This window comes from Thalassophryne amazonica, chromosome 10, assembly GCF_902500255.1.
Source record: "Thalassophryne amazonica chromosome 10, fThaAma1.1, whole genome shotgun sequence".
Taxonomy (NCBI): Eukaryota; Metazoa; Chordata; class Actinopteri; order Batrachoidiformes; family Batrachoididae; genus Thalassophryne; species Thalassophryne amazonica.
The window spans coordinates 93,885,057-93,905,207 of NC_047112.1; the positions used below are offsets into that span (position 1 = coordinate 93,885,057).

Consider the following 20,151-nt stretch of genomic DNA (forward strand, 5'->3'; position numbering starts at 1 on the left):
TAGTTGCACTGCTACCAAAGGTCAGAACCTGTCAGTGTTGCGTAAACCAGTGCCTATTATTCTCATTGTTGCACATGTTTGACGTGCACATAATAGCGACTGCGCTCCGTCCACATGTGAATGGCAGATAATGTTTCTGCGTGGCCAAAGAAGACAACACAAAATGTGGATTTTATTTCTTGACAGGGCGTTGTTTCACACCTTACGCTAGAATGAATGTGTCACCCGAAACTGCGAGAACTGTTAAATCATTCATTTTTTTAAAAATATCTTTTTATCTTACACTCATTAATCTTTCTGTCTTTTTAGTCTTCACCCATTCAGAAAAAGAAAGACATTTAGACAGAAACACAACACATATGGGTGTCACAGACATCCCTTTCGGTTCTTTTCCCATGACTCTGAGCTGCTGGGAGCTTTTATTCTGAAATGGGCTTTTTATTGTGAAGAGGATTTGCTCCCAGACAGACAGAGTCAGACTGACTCATGCAGAGCTGCTTATAAATGCTGCTCATACCTGCAGCACTGTCTCACAGTCCAGGCTCCTGCAGGGGAACATCACAGCTCAGCCTCTGAAGGTAATAAACTCTTTATTTGCGATCTCGCAGAAGAACTCAGAGAATTACAACCAGAGAGAAACCACATCAGTGCAACTTTTTCAGCTCTCACAGAGGGACAAAAATGTTTTAAAATGGTTCTAACTGTTGGGCTCTGTGTATCACGGGAAGAAAAAGAAATTCAAGTTGTGTGTTTAAAGGTCAGCATGTTGAAGTTTTGTGTGCTTTTGTGAGAAGTTCTCATCTATTTCATACTGGAAAGGCAAAAAGAGAAAAATATATACTAAGTTTGAATATGTGTGTAAAACTTTGCAGTATGTGTGTGCCATCTTTTCACTTTCTGCCTTCTTCTCTCCCTCCACTCCTCCTGCTAATCCCATTTGATGCTGATGTCTTCCCATTCTAATCCAGGGAAGAATGTCTTCAGCATTCCTGCTTTTGGGGGGGAATAATAATCCCACTTCTGTGACAGGACATTAAGGTGGAGGAGTATAGGGATGGAGAGATGGAGAAAAGGAAGACAGTGATTGTGGGGTCACCCCCTTCACCTGTACAGCTCAAAGGAAGTCACACTGAAAGAAAGACAAAGAGGAGAAAGCTGCTGCTGATGTTGTGGCGCCATTAAGGGAAAAAAAAAAATTCTGTGCTGCATTTTTTTTGGGGGGGGGGGGGTGCAATCTGGTTCTGTTTTATGTGGTGTGTGTGCAGTCAGGAGGAGGAGGAGTTGCAGCAGGACTGGAAATAAGTTCAGTGTAGAAGGAGAACAAAGAGAGTTTACCAGCTGTGAAGCAGTGAATGAGTGGAAGGCATAAGGACTTTACCACACTGTGACATCATCAATGTCACCTGCATCGTTTTAACATGTCGCATGTGTTCAGCAAACTGCACTCACATCACCACAGCCACAGAGCTTAGATAATACATTTGTTTTTTTAATCGACTGACTCCCTCTCTTACACTTACATGGTCCAGAGCTCAAGTTTCCAAAGCGTCAGTATGTGTAGAAATCAACAACTCTGCAAATTCCCAGTAAGAGACGAGGAAAAGTTTTCTGTGCATCAGTCTGACTCATCGTCCGCTTCAGCTTTCAGTGTGAGTCTGTGCTGCAGCCACGATCAATACAACAATCAAAAGACAGATTAACTGCTTTAAACAATGGAACTCTTTTCTGATTTATTTTAGAAAAGTTAAAAACTTCTTTTTAATCATTTAAATCTTGTTTTTTTTTTTTTTTTTTTTACCTCTTCCAACGAAGTTGGAGGAGGTAATGTTATCACCTCTGTTTGTTTGTCTGTCTGTCTGATTGTGAACAGCCTGGAGCCCAAATTTGTGATATATTCTTATGAAATTTTTACAGAAGATTCATATCCTGATAGGCAAGAAGTGATTCAGTTTTCAGTAGCTTAGGTCATAGGTCAAACAGCAAAGTCTGGAAAAATCCCTATCTTTAACATTGAATGAATTTTCAAAAATTCATATCTCTGTCAAAAAAAAAAACTTTCTTTCATATTTGAGAGCATTATGTAGGATGGTATCCTTTATCAACTGAAAAATGTTTGATCTGGATCTGATCCAGATTACAGATTTTGTGGCCATTTAAATTTAACATTGAAAACCTAATTTATTGTATATTTTACATTATATCTTAATCAAACGTGCCCCAGTCATGCTCATATTTGAAAGTGAGGTGCACACTGGCACTCACTATGTCCTGACAAAGTTTGATCCGGATCTGATCCCGATTGTGGATTTTGTGGACATTTGAATTTAATATTGAAAAGACTTGTACATTTGATGTGCATTTTGCATTACATCTCAGTCAAAAGTCCCTCAATCACTTATTTGTGGCAATGACAATGAGGTGCAAACTGGCACTCTCAAAAATAGTTTAATCTGCATCTGATCTATATTGCAGATTTAGCGGATATTGATTTTAACATTGAAAAGCCCTTTGATCTATATTTTGTATATATTTTAGCTTATGAAAAGCCACTTCTAACAGGACTTTGACCTTGAAAATTTTTTCCAAGGTAAAAATTTGTGGAATTGGAAACTAATGTTGTCAGAGGTTTGCACACTACAAGTGTGGTACTCAAATGTATGTATTATTTATATTTGCTAGATTTTAGTTTTATTATGCTGTATTATGCTACACCTTTGTGTGACGTTTCACCGTCAGCTGGTTTCGGAGGAGTAACACACATAGTATGAAGAATCAATTAAACGCAAAAGTAATTTTTTTTTCTTACTTTTGCAGGGGTATAATCGTACATCAGCAACAATGAAGTGACTTTTAAAGTACTTTGAATGGTACCCACTGACCGCTGGACGAATTGAGGCACTTTAGAAGTGTCTTGTGCAAGGACACAGACAGGTAGAGTGTTGGGGAAATTAAAATAGAAAATTTGAAGAGATATCACCAAACTGTTATGGCTGTTATATCTGATATTTTTACAGACCAAATGATTACTGCATTTTCGTGGTGGTGTTTTTTAGTTGTTGTTTTTTTTTTTTCTTGCTAGTGTGGGAGGTCCTGCAACTTACACGCCAGCACAACTTATATATGAAAAAAAAAAAAAAAAAAAAATCACGCCTTTGTTATTAATATTAACATAGCACTTTCCCAGAGATCAAAGTACTAAACAAAATAAACTCCAATATTAAGAGAATAAACACCAATAATAAAAGTGCACTACAACAATGCACAAAAACACCCAATTAAAGAGCCTATTTAAAAATCAGAATCAGCTTTATTGGTCCAGTATGTCAATACATGCAAGGAATTTGATTCCGGTTTCACTTGCTCACAGTATGATCACAAAACTAGACAACTAGACATAAATAGGACAAGGATGAAGTCAGGAATAAAAGTAACTGCAGTTTAAAATGGAAAGACAATACAGAAAAGTCAGTTGATGGATGATGGTGAGTTTTTACATTATGTATGAGAGGGAGGAGGTTCAATGAGGTTATGATCAGGGTGTGATGGGTCAAATCAGTCAAATTGGACTTGCATTTTCTTGTAATATTGCCAACATTTCTTCTGTCTAAACCGTACCAACATCCAGTATCTTGTCCAGCACAAGCTAATCTGCCCATATTGCTTTTATTTAGGAATTTAAAAGTCACAACACACCCTGTGGTGTGCACATGTGCTACACTGAGTTCCTTTGACTTGTTAAACTTACCCCCAGGGAAATGCCATCTTACAAAGTGAGTTCCACATCCAAAAAAAAAAAAAAAAAAAAAAAGGTGCTTCTTGTACTCCAGTGTGACTTAAATACATGTTTTCTTTCCTCTTCACAATGTATTTTTGACAGCTGCAACTGATCCTCTGGAGAGGCACACTCTAGAAAATATGGGAATCAAATCATTTAGTGCAGTGAAATTAATAATTAGCTTCAACACTCTTCTATAAATTGTAGAAATAATTCAAAGCGATGTGTTCTGGTTTGAGTCTTGGTTTGGATCCGTCTGTCAGTCTGTCAGAGTTTCCAGGCTGTGGTGACACTGAAGGTTTGATACTGGAATGCTGTGTAATTATTACCTGATAACGTCATGCTGTTAATAATCCACGGGCACTTGTAGAAACAAATAATCAGGCTCATAAGATAAGATCAGCCTGAAGGTCACATCTCCAGAACTTTCTCCTTGTTTCACTGCAGAATAAGGAGAAACCAATTTGTTAAAATGCTTCAGTCATGTTGTTATTTACACAAGGAAACCCCTCATTTCTGTGACATACGCTGAACAACTTCCTGTTCTTGCGTGTGCACTCTTCCTCCATCTCTTCAGGAATATGTGCAGCAGATAAAACTGACGGCGCCTCACAGTTTATCATGAACTCTGGGAGAAAAGATGAGTTTCCCACCGGCTGCCCATTATTGTCCAGGAAGCACAACAAGCAGCGCTGAGTAAACAAGGCGGTTTAAGCTGCTGGTTTATTGAAGGCAGATGGTGTCACTGAGCTCAACCTTTCCATGTAGAAGCTCAGCACAAATAGTTACTCCAGACCAGTCTGGAGAAAACTTTACAGACAGGAAGTGGCCCACGGAAAGTATTTTTAAGTATGAGAATAGCAAGGAGTGACTATTTTTACCACCAAATAGTGGGGAGAAAGAAATGAGGGCTAGAATGAGAGGCAGAGAAGCTGAAGTCTTTTTTCTCACAGTGGGTTGGAGCTCTGTGGACCTGTTGGCTCGGAGCAGAAGAGCAAAAACACTGGGCGTTGGTATGGCAACCACGGAACACTTCCCTTATAATCCAGCTTTGCCGCACTCTTCCACTGCAAAGAAAGAGGCAGCGGAGCAGAAGGAGCAGAGGTCTGCTCCAGTTTCTGAAGCATTTGTAATGATTCTAACTGGGGCTCATCACAGCTCAGGGTCCTGACTTTCAGACTGCTCCGTTTGGACCTAGTGGTGCTGAAGCTGCCACAGTTTGAACCGCATGGCTTTTGGTCTGGCCAGAAGAAGTGGTCTCATTTCTCAAACATTATTATTTGAGAAATCAAAAATTCGAACTACTGTAAAAAGTCATTGTGTTTCTGTTAAAGGTGTTAATATTTGGAATAAGTGCCCTGATAACTTTAAATTATTTGATAACTTGGTTTAAAAGGCTCTATAAAAAAACATTTAATTACTTGTTATAGAATGATGAATTAGGTTTATTGATTTTGTTTTGTTTTTTGGGTGTTTGTGCATGGTGCACTGCTGTTTGCATGTTTGTGTTTTGAAATTTTAGCTCAGTGATTAATTTATATTTTGTATTAGTTATCATGGGTATATGTATATTTTTATATACATTTTTATTTTTTGGTTAAAGGGACCGGCGTTTATAAGCTTTTGCTTCTGCTTACACCCTTTCGGGCACATGGGTACGTTGTGAAATTGTTTTCTTTATGAGTTCTCTTTGCTATTTTGAGTCTGTGTGTGCCGAATAAATTCATTCATTCATTCCAAATTAAACTGATCCATCATTCAGCCCCATTTGCACTTTCAAAAATCTGCATCCCGGAAGGCCATGGTTTGAACCCTTGTCTATAATAATCTTGGAAAACCTGGAGGGTGTCTATGTTAACCAGAACATTCCATCATAGTACATAGGTACTTGCTTAAACTGGGTAGGATTTTCAAGATGTTTGCAAATTCATTTTTCCTGTTGTAACTTTGACATACTTTGGTAATCTTTTACAATGGCATGAGGCCCATAATGCAGTGGTACTTGTCGGGCAGGGCTGTGCAAGATTCAGAATTGAACTGAGAAACTCTTGAATTTCCATTCTTTTTTTGAATTTGCATTGAATTTTGAACTATACACTCTAAAACATTACAGCTTTGTTTAGTTATGTCCACTTGCTACCTCTCTTTAACATAAAGCGCTCTTACAAGTTTTGGATGTTGAGCTCAAATTTACAAGTTGAGTTCAACACATAACGGACATAACTAAACACAGCTGCATTGTTTTAGAGTGTAGTAGCAAACGTGCTATAGAATTACAATTCTAAAAGTCTTAATTTTATACAGCTGTAATGCTCCGACATCACCGTGTTTTCCGGAAACACCCATTTTTGTGGTAAAGTTATAATGTGGGTGCATTACGATTGTTTTCGCACACATCACGTGATACATCTGGTGGGTTGCGTTGCTAAACTGCATGCTATGTCACACTGGTGGGCAGTTGTGGGCTTCACATGCTGCTCTTACACACCATGAGCTTCGAGGATGCATATCTGTGACCTTTGTTTACAATATAAAAATATAACACAATGCTAAAATACCCTCAGCCACATGAGCATTGTGTTCTTTATCATTTGTTTAATTACTTATTAAGATCCTATTGTTTTACATACAATTTGTACATGTTCAATAAAGCCCCTCAACCAATCAAAAACCATATTTACGTTTTAATGGCATCTGCATGAGGCCTTGTGTGTCTGCGTACATGAGCTTTTGACAAGAGCGGAAGTTGTGCAAATCAAGGAATATTTCTATGTCACCCTCTGTGCATTTGCAGGTATTAATGAGACAAATTTAACTCCATAGGAAGCTAGCTTAGTTAGCGTGCATGGCAACATCCACAAAATGTCTTGTAAATGACTGCAGAGGTGTTATCAGATTGCAAAACAGCATTTTCAATTTTAGAAGTGTTTATTTCTCACTAGCCTTTACAAAGACAATATTTACAAAGAGAATATGTTTACAAACAAATGAAACAGAGTTTTGTAGCTAGCTTCAAGCCTATGTCACCATGCTAACATCCATGAAATGTGTTGTATATAAGTTCAGAGGTGTTATTAGGTTCCAAAAAACAGCATTTTCAGTTGTAGAAGTGCTTATTTCTTGCTAGGTTTTACATAATATATGAGAAACATGCATAAACACACAAAACGAAGCGGTTTTGGAGGGACCAGCCACCGATGTCACAGTGCAACTCTGACTGGCTGTCACCTCTGCCACTCAAAAACAAAAATGGAACACAGTGAAACAGAATGTGACTTTTTAACCTCTTAAAATACCTCTTAAAATTGGTCAAGTTTAGCCATCTTTGAACTAGCCCAAGGTCTGTGATCCAAGAATGTTCCCTGTGAATTTGAGGACTCTGGCAGTAATACGACTGGGCTTATGCTGAGCACAGACAGATAGACAGACAGATGGGCGGATGCACAGCCTTCGCAACACCTGATGGCCATATATGCTGGCCTCGGGTCATCATACTGGAGGACGACTTGCACTTTCAATATCTTTTAAAGTGGAATTTCCTTGGTTGGCTGCTTTACTTGCACTCTTCCTGCTGGTGAGGTCACAGTTTTTCTTTATGATTTAGTGAAATGGATCTAGTCTCACATGTTGCATATGAACTTACTGCTCAAGTCTGGGAGTGTCCACTGATGCTGCACTCGTTTCAAACAAAGTCATTCTATCAGTCTTGATAGTTAGGACAGGCTGGAAGCAAATACACAATGCAGGAACACAGCTCAGTGGAGGAAAAACGTTTACCTGGTAAACAGGCTGGGGTCGGTACACGGATAGGCAGTCCAAGCAAAGCAACAGGATCAAGAACATCAGGCAAAAAGCGTGGTCAAATACAAGCAGGTAGTCGTCATAAACTGATGAGGCACACAAAGCAAGGCAAGAATACAAAACAGAGCTGGTAAGAAGGCACAAGGTGCATCAAACTGGCGAAGGACAGAGTCAAATGTGAAGCTTATAAAGCACCCAAGTGATTAACTGCAACACAGAACAGGTGTTAGAGAAACTCCCAAAACCAGGGCATGGCCAAACAGAAGGAGACACCCACCACCAAGAGCCAAGAGAAGAAGGCAAGAGACAACAGGACAGAGTAAACCCACATAAAAGTAGAAAAAGAGCAAACGGAACACCAAAACCACCCCCACAACTCAGGAACCTGACACATTCCAGAGGTACCCAAGGATCTTCCCAAGAGACCAAGTACCAAAGACATTCAGTCATTGCTTTAGGCCACTGGTTAGTGTCCATGCACCAACCATACAGTAAGACAAGTACAACCAGGACCCTAAAGGCCATCATTCTCCTGCCAGGGATCGGCATTGTCAACACCTCTGTCCAGGAACTATATATATACGAGGTCTATTATATAATAAACCGACCCTTTTATTATTTTTTTAACTATATGGATTTGAATGACGTGCGATTACACCAATCATGCTTGAACCTTCGTGCGCATGCATGAGTTTTTTCACGCGTGTCGGTGACGTCATTTCCCTGTGGGCAGGCCTTGAGTGAGATGTGGTCCCGCCCTCTCGGCTGAATTCCTTTGTTTCACACGCTGCTCGAGACGGCGCGCGTTGCTTTATCAACATTTTTTCTGGACCTGTGAGGAATATCCGAGTGGACACTATTCGAGAAATTAAGCTGGTTTTCGGCTGATGAGAGATTATGGGGTGTTTCTGTCGGTGTAAGGACTTCCCACAGAGCAGGACGTCGTGCAGCACTTCCAGGCGCCGTCGTCGGCCTGTTTCGACCTGAAAACATCCTAATTTAAGGCTTAATTCACCCAGGATGTTGTGAGAGAACAGAGAAGATTCAGAAGAGGCCGGCATGAGGACTTAATTCCACTGTTTAAGGACATTTTTTAATGAAAGACCTGAGCGCAAATTTGCCGAGTCGTTTCCGTGACGACTCGGCAAATCTGTGTGCGCCGCGACAGGAAAAACACCTCCGTGTTGAAAACCATTTGTAAAATTCAGGCGGCTTTTGATGGCTTTTAACAAGTGAGTAACTGAGAAATTGTTTAACAGCTTGGGCATGTTCCAACTTGCCCGTTAAGGTTTCCAACGGAGGTGTTTTTCCTGTCGCGACCCCCCACGGTCGGGTCCGGCCCGACATGCGACTCTACCCGCACGTTCTTTCATTACAAAATGTCCGTTAACAATGGAATGTCCGAATAAACTCCTCATGCCGACTTCTTCTGAAAGTTCTCTGTTCTCTGACGACTTCCTGGATCAACAGAGCCTGAAATGTGGAAGTTTTCAACTTGAAACGGTGAGACGCTGCCGCCTCGAAGCGCAGATCGCCATCAGGCGCCGTGGGCCGTCCTTACGGCGACACTACCAGACCAAAATCTATCATCAGCCGTTAAATCTTTTACCGAAAACCAGCTGAATTTATCGAATGGTGTCCACTCAGTTATGCCTTACAGTTTTGAAAAAATTTTGATCAAACAAAGCAGCAGTCTCTGAGCCATTCCTAAACAATGAAAAACGACGAGAGGGTGGGTGACTCCTCACTCAAAGACTGCCCACAGGCGAATGACGTCACCGACAGGCGTGAAAAACTCTCGCATGCCCACGAGGGTTCAAGCATGTCTGATGTAATCACACGTGATTCAAATCCATATGGTTTTTGAAAAAAATAATAAGGTTGTATACTTTTCTAATAGACCTCGTGTGTGTGTGTATATGTATATATATATATATATATATACACATATATACAAGGTTGGGTAGGATTACTTTGAAAGAATACATGTGGATTACATGTATATATGTACATACATTTGTATTACTTGTAATCTGATTACTTTTGGATTACATTTCAAAGTAATCCTACCCAACCTTGCATATATATGTATATATATATATATATATATATGTATGTATGTATGTATAGATAGTGCATCCAGAAAATATTCAGAGGATTTCCCTTTTTCCACATTTTATGCTACAGCCTTATTCCAAAATGGAGAATGACAACATTAAAAGTTTTTTTTTTTTTTTTTGGTAGATTTATTAAAAATAAACTAAGAATTTACATGTACGTAAGTATTCACACCCTTTGCTCAATACTTTGTTGATGTACCTTTGGCAGCAATTACAGCCTTATGTCTTCTTGAATATGATGCCACAAGCTTGGTACACCTATCTTTGGGCAGTTTTTCCCCATTCCTCTTTGCAGCACCTCTCAAGCACCATCAGGTTGGATGGGGAATGTCGGTGGTTGGGTCAGTGCACAGCCATTTTCAGCTCACTCCAGAGATGTTCCAATGGATTATTACACTGAAAAAGAGAATAGTTGAACCAACTTAATAAAAAGTGTTACATTAGTGAAACCTGGATTATTTAAGTTGTTTTGAACTTAGGTTTGTAAGTTAGATCAACTCTAGATCAACGCTAACTTACAAACTTAAATTCAAACAACTTAATTCATTCAGGTTTTACTAATTGTAATGCTTTTTTAAAGTTGGTTCTTTTTTCAGTATAACTTTGGACTCTGGCTGGGCCACTCACGGACATTCACAGAGTTGTCCTGAAGCCACTCTTTTGACATCTGTGTGCTTAGGTCATTATCCTGCTGAAAAATGAACCGTTGCCCCAGTATGAGGTCAGAGCACTCTGGAGCAGGTTTTCATCCAGGATGTCAATGTACATTGCTGCATTCATTTTTCCCTCAATCCTGACTAGTCTCCCAGTTCCTAATGCTGTAAAACATCCCCACAGCATGATGCTGCCACCACCATGCTTTATTGGAGGGACGGTGCATGGTTTCCTCCAATCATGATGCCTGGCATTCACGTCAAAGAGATCAATCTTTGTCTCATTAGACCAGAAATTTTATTCTTGTGGTTCTGAGAGTCCTTCAGGCGCCTTTTGAAAAACTCCAGGTGGGCTGTCATGTGCCTTTTTCTAAAGAGTGGCTTCTGTCTGGCCCCTCTACCATACAGGCCGACTGTGGATTGCTGCAGAGATGGTTGTCCTTCTGCTCCCTCTGCAGAGGAATGCTGGAGCTCTGACAGAGGATGAATCGGTTCTTGGTCACCTCCCTGACTAAGGCCCTTTTCCCAATCACTCAGGTGCCAGTTGTAGGAAGAGTCCTGGTGGATCCCACTTTTTCCATTACAGCTGATAGAGGCCACTGTGGCTCATTGGGACCTTCAAAGCAGCAGAAATGTTTCTGTACCCTTCCTCAGATTTGTGCCTCAAGACAATCCTGTGTCAGAGTCTATAAACAATTCCTTTGACTTCATGCTTGGCTTGTGCTCTGACATGCACTGTCAACTGTGGGACCTTATTGTGTGTGTCTCTCCAAATCATGTCCAATCAACTGAATTTACCCCAGGTGGACTCCAATTAAGCTGTCGAAACATCTCAAGGATGATCAGTGGAAAACAGGATGGACCTGAGCTCAATTTTGAGCTTCATGGCAAAGGATGTGAATACTTATCTACATGTGATTTTGTCATTTTTTTTAATATATTTGCAAAAATAAAAACAATATATTTTGACATTATAATTATGGGGTATTGTGTGTAGAATTTTGAGAAGGAAAAAAAAGAATTTCATGCATTTTGGAATAATGCTCATGCTGGGTCCCAGATGAGGCCGCCCTAATGAATGAATTTCCCAATGTACATTTTTGTAATTAGGACCATTGGATTTCTTTGTCCTGAAAATGTGTATTTAGCCACTGGAATCAAGATCCTGGGTCATTTAGAAGCCAAGATATCAAAAAAATTCCCATTCTAAACTGTCACCTTTTACACATCAAACACGGCTGCCATGGTGGCTGCACCAGAAAATGGAATCATCTATTTCTAATTGTTATTGCATGCGCTTTTGGAAAAAAAAAAGTATAGTTTTACTGATCTCCACAAAATTCTAAAGAATTACATAATGAAGTGATGATCTGAATACAAGCCAACTGGTCAAGGTAAAACATGCTCAGGCACATTTATTATTAGGTGTGCTATATGGATATTTCTGACCCTGCGTTCATTTAAAACAAATTTAACTTATGCACCAAATTGTTGTCTTTTATTACACTGGTCAACATATTTTTATTTTTCTTGCATGGACTTTGAGAACTGATCTAGGGTAATTTTTGAGGTGCTGAATCCAAATCTGAGCTTAGATTTCCTCTGGGCTATCACATCACTTTTTTCTTTTCTTTTTTCTTTTTTTTTTTTGTTTGTTTTTTGTTTTTTGCAATCTGCATGTTACATATTGATGGATATGTAAAAGTTGCTCATTCACCTCACAAGTTTGACGGCACTAATCATGCATAAAAGTAGCTTCAAAAGCATAGTTTTTAAATCTGGTTCACGAAATGTGAACAAGTGCCGTAATATTGTTTATGGAGCTGAAGTGATGCACAAGACTCGAGCTTTTTGCTTCAATGCTTGATACAGGAAATATGTTTTCATATCTCAAAAACATAATGTGGTTGGCAAAAAATAAACACCAGATTCAGATTCAACACCCCCAAATTACCCAAAAATCCGTTGAAAAACTCCATGCATAAAAATTGTGTTGACCGGTGTGATTCATTTCTTTAGTAGGTGCAGGTTACAGTCATTTTACACCTACAAAAAAAAGAACAGGTCCAGAGAATAAACCCCTATAATGTTGTGACATTCGTGTCGATGATGAATGAATGTAAACGTCTGACCACACCTGTGGGTGCATTTTTGATGGATGGATGGTTTTATTCTTCACCATCAGAAGCATTTTATAGAGCAGCTTTAGTGATTATGAATGAACATTCTTGTTTAGCAGCCATTCCTGTAAATCCAAAGTAAAACGCACCTTTTAAGGCAAAGGGATGATGTCACTCACAGCTGGACAGCATCCACTTTACCTTCTGTTTGTGCATGTTGCACATGTGATGGAAAGCTATAATCTCCAGATAAACTGGACCACTTAACAGCGTGATATTAGGAAGGTGTTAAAAAATGCGGGGTTAGACATTGTGGATTTGTTGTAGGGTTCCGTTGGGGATTGCAAGATGGAGCTGTGAGGACGTTTAGGATGTTTCCTCTGGGCTGGAGCCGGCAGGCAGGGCGCTTCTCCCTGACGCTCTGAGTACGAAGCCAAAAAAGGAATCAAACTGCTGCAAGCCTCAGGAGCTGCCAAACTATTCCTGTAAAAGCACTCTTTTGGTGGACGCCTGAGCAGCAGGCCTCTGGGGAATGTAAAGAAAAATGTATACAGATAGAAGGACACATCTGAGGAAATAGGATAGATTTCAGCTCAGGTCTTCTTGTTCTCGGTGAAACTTGCGCCAGATTATGACAAGTTGGAATGTTTGCAATGGACACTTTTAAATAAAGGGCTGTTTATTTGGGCATGTGAGGATTCCTCTGGAGGGAGAACATACAACCAAAGTAAGCGGCTCAGAGAGGCCAGCAATTCATGTAACATGGGTTGGTGGGTTTATTTCACGGATACCACTGTCGCGTCGCTATTGTTCGAGTTAGTAACTGTGAGTGGGGGCTGGAGGGACGGCCTTATCCTCAGGTTCTCTCACATGAAAAATATTTAGAAGACTCCGCTGATTATTCAACATCTGGAAAACATTTAGGCACATGAACATGCACCACTGGGATGTACAGTATATTCAGTCAATAAAGAACTCATCAGTCTTACCTTCTCATAGTGCACAATGGACTGGGACAAGTTCACTTTTTCAACACTGATAAATAAGAGTGTTCCTAGGTTTGGAAAAAGCTAGGCATGTTCCTTGTAAAGTGCAGTGAGTGAATGAATGACCAGATAGATGAGTCTATTCTCTCCAGGTTGTTAACACGATTACTTAAAAACAATAAATGCTGTCATCTTGTAAGTCTCCAAGTTAAAAGAGCACACTAGCGTGTTGCCCGTGGGGGTACCATGGGCTCTACATTGGGTTGTGTTTATAAAATAGGTAGCTGACATTTTTCAAGGACGGTAATAAATTATGCAAAATTTCTATAATGATTTGGAATAATGTGTGAGTCCAGAATGTAATTATCAACATCATTGTTCACTGTTGTTATGTAATACCTGTAATTCTCCAAAAATGTTAGTCCTATCAAAGTTTTGTTTTGGCGGCGTTCCTTGAACCAAAATACATAAGCATATCCAAATGGCAAATGTCAGGTCTCCCCAGTTTCTCTGTGATTGAACCCATAGGCCGCACGCACGCACGCACATACACAGAGGCCACTTGGCTTTTAACACTAGTGAAGCGCTGCACCGCAAAGCTCGCTCACGATACAGGGAGTCACAAACAGGAAGTGCCAAATTTTGAGTCCACAGTGAAACAGGAAATGTCAAATGTTGAACACTTCCTGGCATGGGTGGAGCTAGAGCAGAGATCAGGGTTGCACTGAACTCCCCTGAAATCTGATTGGACACAGATGATTGACATGTCATGGCACATGCAAAAAAACAAAAAAAAAAAAACAAAAAGAGCTGCATTTTGAAATCACTGATACATATTGACTGCTACGTCCCTCCTGTCCAGTAGTTGGCACTCTGTTCCACAAAAAAGTTCTAATCCACCTTCATAGAAGAAGTAAAATCTTTGAGACAGTTTTGAATTTGAACATATAGTCTGAACCACGGAGTCCTAGTTATATTGGTGAGTAAACAGCTGTTTTCTAATGTCTAAAATTAATCTTCCTTAACTCAAACTGATAGACAATCTCTACAACCTGGTATAAATTTAATTCAAAATCTAAAATCCAGCTTCCTGATGAAGTGGTGTAGAGGAGTATTTTCTTAAAAGAAGACCTGAAAGTTCAGCTACAATTTGACAGAAAGTACATTTGAGATGAAAGCCTAGATTTGATGTTTGGTGAAAAAAACTTTATTTCTTCGTAATTGAAGTAAATAAAGTCCAAGACATATTCAGTGACTTGGAAATGTTCATGTTTCCATCCTCTGACTTGTCTGAATAAAACTGCCAGTAAAACTGATTATTATTTACAGCTATTATCAAGTTTTAGAGATTTGCTTTCAGTTTGAGTTAAGGAAGATAATTTTAGAAATTTTTATTCTTTATTTTTTATATTTCTTCTATTTAAAATGGTATAAACAAATTAAAATGTGTGAAATTCCAAGTGTTCCAATACTTTTGGAGGGCACAGTATACTAACCTTATGATGAGAGCAAAATGAGTGTAGTATTATTACTGTTTTGTTTAAGAATGTTTACTTTTCACTGTTGCTCCACTTTGTGTCAAATCATAGTCATATCGTATATCATACTGATATGATAATATTGAGATATGATCATTTTATTATGGTTAGAGGTCTGGACCGGATCGATACAGGCGATGAACTCAAATGGTGGGAGCAAGGAACAGAACTGGTTGTGAACGAAAAGATATTTATTTAGATTTTTTAGAAAATAATAATTCTGTGCTGTTGGTGCCTGCAGAGTGGAGAGTCAGCCTGCTCGTAGCGGTGGAAATTAGGGAGCTGCAGGTTCCCAAACCAGTCTTGTAAGAGAACTGAAATCCTGGAGTATATGGGACTGGAGCCGGAGCCAGGTGGGATGCACAGAGCCGAGAAAGAGGAACTAAGAGAATGGAGGAGAGCAAAGCTGAGTGACTTCACTCGTAACACTGAAGCCTTTAACAACAAGCTCAATGAAGGCTTGAAACAGAAATGTTCACAGTTCTGGAAATAAGGTTCACTGTTGAGGAAATGAGGTTCAGTGTTCAGAAATCATTCACAGTTCATGAATATCTTCAGAGGTCAGGTGCTGCGCGTCTTGTGACACAGTTCCAATTAAACTTGACTTGACTTTAGAAATGGCTTGGAAAGTTCTTAGTGTTTCAGTATCAGCGTTCATACAGTTCTTGGAAATAGCTTTTGGTACTAGTTCTTGGAAACAGTTCTTGGTCATGCACCATCACAAACAGGAGCAGTGTGAGAATGGGATCTCGCAGACATGCAGGAACTTAACTGGTGTGGCAGAGCTACGTGCTCTGTAGCTGAGATCCGGAGAGTTCCAAAGTGACATAGTGCAGAGAGTGGCCAGGTTACCTTGAGATGAGCTGTGGAAAGCTCAGATGTCAGAGCGCATGGAAGCGTCAGCGTAGACAAGGTCATGGATTTCTCATGGAGAGACACGTGTAGAATCCGGCAGTGACTGTGTGCAAAGCGTCAAAGTGGGTTTAAGTAACCCGCTCCTGATGAGCCGCAGATGATCTTCAGGTGCAAGTAGCTGATGAGCAGCAGGTGTTCCTTGGCTCTCCAGCATGCCACCTGGAGGGAAAACAGACAAACTACACACAAGAGGTTAAAAGGGGAAGGGGAGAGAGGCAGCCAAAAGGCTGGCCACAACAAACTTGGCCATATTTTGTAGCCCCGTCAACTAGCTGAAAAGTTTGAATACTAATTTACTACATCTACATTTAAAAAAAAATGCTTAAAATGCTTAAAGTGGCAGGGGGTTAAAAGGAATAATAATAAGTAAATAATAAAATAATAAAATAAAATAAAATAATAAAATAATAAGTAATTAGGGGGGTCTGGGAAGCTGAAAGGTTTTTGCCATGCTAATGCTCTTCTGAAGCATTTGCTCAAAAAAAGTCTGAAGGACCTAAATGACATGGTGAGATGCTGAAGAGCTTCGCTCGTTCATGTCTGCGACATATACATATTATATAGATAATGAAGATAAATCGAAACATTTGGCTAACTACAAGGCACAAGATCAATAAATACAGCTAGCTTGTTTTGCTCATGTGTCTTAATCCTGTGTGCCACCTGGACATGTGTAGGCTTGTTGCCAGAAACTTATCTTACCATCACATGCTATGATGAAACTTAGGAGCAGGTGCTGCTTTGATCTTATCCATGTATGTGTGGTCAAAGTTACCGTATAGGTTGAAATAACCTTGTTTGTCAGGCTCTTACGTTTTCTAAAACTAGGTTTGGTGGCCACCGAGGCCAATGCTACTTGTTTGTAGGCCTCTGAGTGCTCTATGCACCTTTAACCATTGCTACCTGTAAATGAAACTGCCTGAGGGTTTTTATGGGGCATATAGCATCCGGGCTGTCCATCCGTACATCCTTCCGTCAGTTCGTCTGTCCGTCCGTCTGTCCATCCGTCCGTCCGCCTGTTGGGCCACAATTCGTTCACCGCAACGTAGCTCAGCAACTATTGCTCACAAAAACTTCATATTTGGTGGGTACATGCGTTGGAGGAGTACGTCGCATGGGTTCAAAGGCCATTGACCTTGACCTACTTTTCAAGGTCACTAGTGGTCACAACTGTCAAATCCTTTGCCGCAACGTAGTAGCTTCGCACCTATTGCTCGCAGAAACTTCATATTTGGTGGGTACATGCCTTGGAAGAGTACTTTGCATGGGTTCAAAGGCCAGTGACCTTGACCTACTTTTCAAGGTCACCAGTGGTCACAACTGTCAAATCCTTCGCCGCAACGTAGCTTCACACCTATTGCTTGCAGAAACTTCATATTTGCTGGGTGCATGCCTTGGAGGAGTATGTCACATGGGTTCGAAGGCTGGTGACCTTGACCTCTGTTTCAAGGTCACCAATGGTCACAACTGTCAAATCCTTTGCCACAATGTAGCCCGCTACCTATTGCTCGCAGAAACTTCATATTTGGTGGGTACATGCCTTGGAGGAGTACTTGCATGGGTTTGAAGGCCAGTGATCTTGACCTACTTTTCAAGGTCACCATTGGTCACAACTGTCAAATCATTTGCTACAACGTAGCTTGGCACCTTTTGCTCGTAGACATTTCATACTTGGTGGGTACATGCCTTGGTAGGAGTACTTAACATGGGTTCTGTTTCAAGGTCACCAGTGGTTGCATTTGTTTTGAAAGGCTGTGACCGACTTTTATGGTCACTGTTTGTCACATCCTCTAAATAAATATTATGCCAATCTCCAATTTTTTCATTGTATATCCCAGTTTACATCAAACACATAAGGCTTCAACCAAATACCCACCCCATACAAGTACATATTGCTGCACTTTGCATGGAAAATAATACTGCGTGCTGGGCATTTCATGATGAATGCCTCTAGTTTCTTTACTGTCTCTAATGTGCTTTCTCCTAGGGTGGGTAAAGTTTAAGCCTTGTCTGTGTGTAGTGCCTTGGGGTGACTTGTGTGGTGATTTGGCACTGTACAAATAAATTGAATTGAAAAGACCTGATCAATTGATTTTTTTTTTTTTTAAAACATCAACACTTTAGTGGTAGAAAACATCTGAGGAACTACACCCAGCTCTGTGTTTTTTGTTTTTTTTTGTTTTTTGAAATATGCAGGTGTGTAACAGCTCTGTGCCAGTCTTTAAAGATAGTTCCAATTAGTTTGTAAACCAGAATGGAGCACCCAGTGAATAGCCCCTGTACATATGCAATGATATCATCAGCAATGTATGTTGTAAACAAACACATTAGTAATTACGTTCACCAATCATCTGCATTTATTTGTCTGTCTGCCTTTTACCCGGATTACGTCAAAACTACTGAACGGATTTTTACAAATTTTTCACCACAGATATCTATTAGGCCATAGAAGAACCATTAAATTTTGGAGGTGATACAGATCTGGATCCACATTCTGGATCAAGATTCACTTTATATAGGCTTTGAAGGATTACTGTAAGCAGGATTACATCAAAACTACTGTACAGATTTTGATGAAACTTTCAATACATACACATATTAGGCAATGGAAGACTCCATTAAATATTGGAGGTGATCCGGATACAGATCCGGATTCTGGATCAAGATTTCACTTTATATAGGCTTTGAAGGAGTACGTCAAAATTGCTTCACAGATTCTCACCAAAATTTCACCACAGATAGATATTAGGCCATGGAATACTCCATTAAATTTTGGAGGTGATCTGGATCTGAATCTGGATTCTGGATCAAGATTTCTCTTTATATACCCTTTGAAGGATTATGACAAAACTATTTCATGGATTCTCACAAAAATTTCACCACAGATAGATATTAGGCCATGGAAGACTTCACTGAATTTTGGAGGTGATCTTTATTCAGATCCGGATTGGCCGACATCAGAAATCTCTGATTGCTCTTGTGCAATCAGCCCTGTCTCCAGCCCTCTTGTGCAGGTTTGGGAAAAAAAAAAACCCACTGGATTTCTCGTATACAAAGTAGTTAAAAATTAGCAGAGCACTGAGGGCCTTGATTAATTCATTCGTTCATTTTCAGCCGTTTATCCAGGTTGTGGTGGCAGCAGAGAAATCAGCTCATCCCACACTTTCCTGTCTTCTGTGAAGTCCTTTAACTATTCCCTGGTGATCCCAAGGCATTCCCAAGCCAGCTGGGAAATATTATCTCTCCAGTGTGTCTTGTGTCTTACTCAGGACCTCCTCCTAGTTGGATGTACCTGGAGGACTTCCTTAGGGAAATGACCAGGGAACATCCTCACCAGATGCTCGAATCACCTCAACTGGCTCCTTTCAATGTGAGGAAGTAATGGCTCTACTCCGAGTCCCTCCTGGATAATTGAGCTTGTCACCCTGTCCAGGAGAGTAAGCCCAAATACCCGGGGGAGGAATCTCATGTCTGCTGCTTGTATCCGTGATTATATTCTTTCAGTCATTACCCAAAGCTCAGCTCCTTCTTTACCATGAAGGTCCAGTACAACTCCTGTAATATTTCAGACGCCACCCCCATCCATCTGCCGATCTCCACTTTACCCCCACTCCTGAACAAGGCCCTGAGATACTTAAACTCTTCCACTTGGGGCAGTAACTCTCCCCGAACCCAGAGGAACAATCCACCGTTCTCCGACAGAGGGCCATGGGCTCACATTTGGAGGTGCTGATTTTTATCCAGTCGCTTCATACTTGGTCTCAAACCTGCTCATTGTGCATCAGGGGTCACTGCCTGATGAAGAACCACATCATCTGCAAAAAGCAGAGATCCAACTCTGAGGTCACCAAACTGGACACCCTCCAATCCCTGACTACACTTTGAAATCCTGTCCATGAACATCACACACAGGATTGGTGACAAGGGGCAGCCCTGGCGGAGTCCAACACCCACCGGAAACAGGTCTGATGTAATGCTGAGAATGTGGACACAGCTCCTACTTTGGTAATATAGAGACTGGATCACACATTGCAGTGAATCCGGTACCCCGTACTCCCACAGCACCCCCCACAGAATACTCCAAGGGACCTGGTCATATGCCTTTTCCAAGTCCATCGTAGACCCCTCCATTATTGCACAACCAGGGCGGAACTCACATTGCTCCTCCTGAATGTGAAGTTTGACATCTAAGGTCTGAGTCTCCTCTCTAGTATCCTGGCATAGATTTTCCCAGGGTGTCTGA

At 40.5% G+C, this 20,151-nt stretch overlaps 1 protein-coding gene across 5 annotated transcripts in view; it reads left to right on the forward strand.

The window, feature by feature from the left end:
• palld (palladin, cytoskeletal associated protein) overlaps positions 1-20,151 on the forward strand; it is a 310,327-nt gene that overhangs the window by 232,876 nt on the left and 57,300 nt on the right. Inside the window, exon 1 of one of the 5 annotated variants that reach the window (XM_034180540.1) lies at positions 456-578. The exons of 3 other annotated variants lie outside the window; for them this stretch is intronic. The gene's annotated coding sequence lies outside the window, so the exon portion shown is untranslated. Of the gene's footprint in view, positions 1-455; positions 579-2,913; positions 2,932-20,151 lie in introns of those variants that run through there. One more of the 5 variants, XM_034180541.1, reaches the window with a different exon arrangement.